The following is a 3,651-nucleotide window of genomic DNA, read 5'->3' as shown; positions in this document are numbered from 1 at the left end:
ACTTTTGGGGGCTTTTTTGCAGAATGTGGAGGTGGTTTGGGAGAAGGAAGTAGGTGTGGTTAGAACTAGTCCTAGTCTTGGCCCATCTCTGGTTACAATATTGTGATAATCTTTCCTTTTACTGACAAAAGATTCCCAAATTATCTTTCTTTATACCCGTTTAAAAACACTTAAAAGTGCATTCCAGTCTCTGCAAACTGGCCTCCCAACCTGAACCACCATCACTGCTACTCGATTACCAAAATTCACCATCTTCATTCTCAGCAGGGCTTGTCTCAGTACAAAGAATTTTCCTATGTCTGGGATGAAATAAGAAAAAACAAGAAGCACAGCACTGGAAGTAGGAAATCCATTTCCAACAACCAAGCACAAAAACACTGTCACAAAATTTAAAAAAACGCTGTTTACCTTATGCTAGTCAATAGTGTCTGAGACATACCCAGAAGAGTCTTTTGTCTCCAAAACTTGGACAAAAGTTTCAGGTTCAAGTGGTTCCCAAATCTCTCAGTATCACCAAAGACAGTTTTCTCTATTCAAGATACATAGACATGTTGCTAGCAGTCTCATCTGTAAAGGCTAGTCTTGAGTGCAGGTGTCAACCAGGAAGACTCTCCCCAGATCTAGTGATTTTAGACAAGGAGTGGAGGTGTGAAACCATCATGGGTATTGAAATTGATGTAAGGTTTCAGTGAAAAGTCAGAGAGTGAATAGAAATTCTGTGTTTCGTTTACAAAATGTATTGCCTCTTCAGTAGCAAAAGGTCATGCTTTGTTCTGTGACACCTACCTGAAATTTCAGAGACGTCAAATTTAGTATGATACTCTCGGTACATTAGGAAAACTTGACTCAATCTGGAAATGATAGGAAAACAACAACTACTAAACATTCTTTCTGAAGTCATTTTAGTTTTGTTTCCACCAACTCAGTTTGCTTTCAAAACCTCTCATTGGACCTGCTGTTTTTCAGAACAGATTCAAGCTTACCTCTAATTTTAATCACACTTTCCAAGCCTTTTTACAGTCCCCAGCATTTGTCTGACTTCTCTGTCTAGGCTGTAAACTCTGAGGCTTATGCATACACAGCACCCAGCTCAAAGGAGCCCCATCTTGGTTGGAAAAAAAAATACCAAATACCTTTATATGAGCTGTGTACACATTTAAAATCACTACCTTTCTCCTAAGTATAAGATATAAGGAGGCACTTACATTGAAGCTGAATCTCTAAACAGGAAGTTGCAGGATAGCTGTGCTTGTTTTGCAGTTTTTATTGGGGGGGGGTTAGCCATTCTTTTTCACTTACTACATTTTCAGGAAACATATTTTCTACTAGCTCTTTCAGGAAATGTGTAAGATAGAAAAAGTGTTGAAAAACTTCACAGTAAACTCAGTCTGGGTGGCCAATGGTGAGTCACAGCAGAAGCGTGGCGATCACACAAGTTCATATCAGAAAGGAAACTGTCACACTACCAATCATGAAATCAGGTTTGAAAGTATATGACTGTTCAGAAAACAGAAAAAAACCTCCATAAGGCTTTTCAGCTGAGGATCTCTGAGTACTTTACTAACCTTCAGGGCCAACATTTTCAGAAATCTTCAGTAATTTTGCAAGCCTTCATTTTTTTGGAGGGGGTGGGGAGGCTTGGCCGCTTGAAACTCCTAGGGCCTTATTTTCAGAGCTGTCAAAGACTCACAGCTACCACTGGCAATCCACATATAAATTAGGCCTTAGGTGTCACAAGTTGGGCACAAAACCATGGTGACACAAGATGACTGATTGCACCTGGAAACTTGGCCACAATATTATTAATGACCTGATGTGGTAAGGTGTTTATAGCTCTCCATTCTTGCTGACTGCAGTAGAAGTTGAGGACCCTTTGCACCTGGCCGGAAGCCCTAGATGTCATGACATACCTGAGATACTCCAGGAGTATAAGCAGCAAAGAGTCCTGTGGCACCTTATAGACTAACAGACTTATTGGAACATGAACTTTTGTGGGTGAATACCCCCTTCGTCAGATGCTTGGAGTATAGATCTCCATTTTACAGGCTGGGAAACTGAACCTCAAAAAGACTCCAAACTGCAGGGAAGTGTAGACATAGCCTAAGAACAGAGCATAAACTCTCAGAGCCCATTTGAACTGTAAAGCACCCATGGGGTTCTGTACAAGTGAAAGTGCCTCACTTTGAATAACAAGCTGTCATAAATGCAATGCCTAGCAATGATAAAGGAGAAAGGTCTTTCTTGAGTGAAACTGGCATGACTCAGTTGGTGGAGCTGCCTTTGGAAACCAGTGGAAGTGGGGCAGCAGATCAAACATTTCTGCTGCTTTCTGGTTGATTGGTGCAGTGGCAAACTGGTTCAGGGAATATTTAGCCTTTTATGGGTAAATCTCATGTAAGAAAAATTGTCTAACTTTCTAACTGCCTGGGGATGTTCTATGGTACCAAAGTGAGAGGTGTCTAAGTCCTGGTCTACACTACGCATTTAAACAGAATTTAGCAGCATTAAATCGATTTAACCCTGCACCCGTCCACACTACAAGGCCCTTTATTTCGATATAAAGGGCTCTTTAAACCGGTTTCTGTACTCCTTCCCAACAAGAGGAGTAGCGCTAAAATCGGTATTGCCATATTGGATTAGGGTTAGTGTGGTCGTAAATCGACGGTATTGGCCTCTGGGCAGTATCCCACAGTGCACCACTGTGACCGCTCCGGATAGCAATCTGAACTCAGATGCACTGGCCAAGTAGACAGGAAAAGCCCCGCAAACTTTTGAATTTTATTTCCTGTTTGACCAGCATGGAGAGCTCACCAGCACAGGTAACAATGCAGTCTCCTGAGAATCAAAAAAGAGCTCCAGCATGGACCGCACGGGAGGTACTGGATCTGATCGCTGTATGGAGAGAGGATTCCGTGCTAACAGAACTCCGTTCCAAAAGACGAAATGAAAAACCATTTGAAAAAATTTCCAAGGCTGTGATGGAGAAAGGCCACACCAGGGACTCAGTGCAGTGCAGAGTGAAAGTTAAGGAGCTCAGACAAGCCTACCAGAAAACCAAAGAAGCAAATAGAAGGTCCAGGGCAGGGCCGAAAACATGCCGCTTCTACTCTGAGCTGCATGCAATTCTAGGGGGCTCTGCCACCACTACCCCACCCCTGTCCGTGGATTCCAAGGTGGGGGTGGTAATCTCAGCCATAACTGAGGATTCTGCAGACGGGGAAGATGAGGAGGAGGAGGAAGAGGAGGACGAGCTTGCAAAGAGCACACAGCACTCCATTCTCCCCAAAAGCCAGGAGCTCTTTCCTCACCCAGACAGAATTACCCTCCCAGCCCTCACAAGCCACTAGCCCAGACAATGAAGCATGAAGCAACCTCTGGGAATGTATCTTTGTAAATATAAAACATGGTTTTAAAGCAAGCATTTTTTAATGATTAATTTGCCCTGAGGAGTTGGGATGCATTCGCGGCCAGAACGGTTATTGGAAAAGATTGTTAACATGTCCCTGGAGGATTTCCGCTCCATCCCCAGACATCTCCATGAAGCTCTCCTGGAGGTACTCCAAAAGCCTTTGCAGAAGGTTTCTGGGTAACGCAGCCTTATTCGTCCTCCATGGTAGGACACTTGACCACGACATGCATGTAGCAACTAAT

General features: G+C 43.3%; 1 long non-coding RNA gene across 1 annotated transcript; it reads right to left on the bottom strand.

The window, feature by feature from the left end:
• Positions 1–258: 258 nt before the first annotated feature.
• On the bottom strand, positions 259–1,370 carry LOC115644888. The gene is made up of 3 exons (XR_003998620.1): positions 1,206–1,370; positions 787–851; positions 259–620 (listed from the first exon to the last, which is right to left on the bottom strand). It is a non-coding gene; the product is annotated as an uncharacterized LOC115644888 (long non-coding RNA).
• Between the last annotated feature and the right edge of the window lie 2,281 nt (positions 1,371–3,651).

Source organism: Gopherus evgoodei, chromosome 2 (assembly GCF_007399415.2).
Source record: "Gopherus evgoodei ecotype Sinaloan lineage chromosome 2, rGopEvg1_v1.p, whole genome shotgun sequence".
NCBI lineage: Eukaryota > Metazoa > Chordata > Testudines > Testudinidae > Gopherus > Gopherus evgoodei.
The sequence above is the reverse complement of the archived record's forward strand: the minus strand, read 5'-3'. Positions and strand labels throughout refer to the sequence as shown.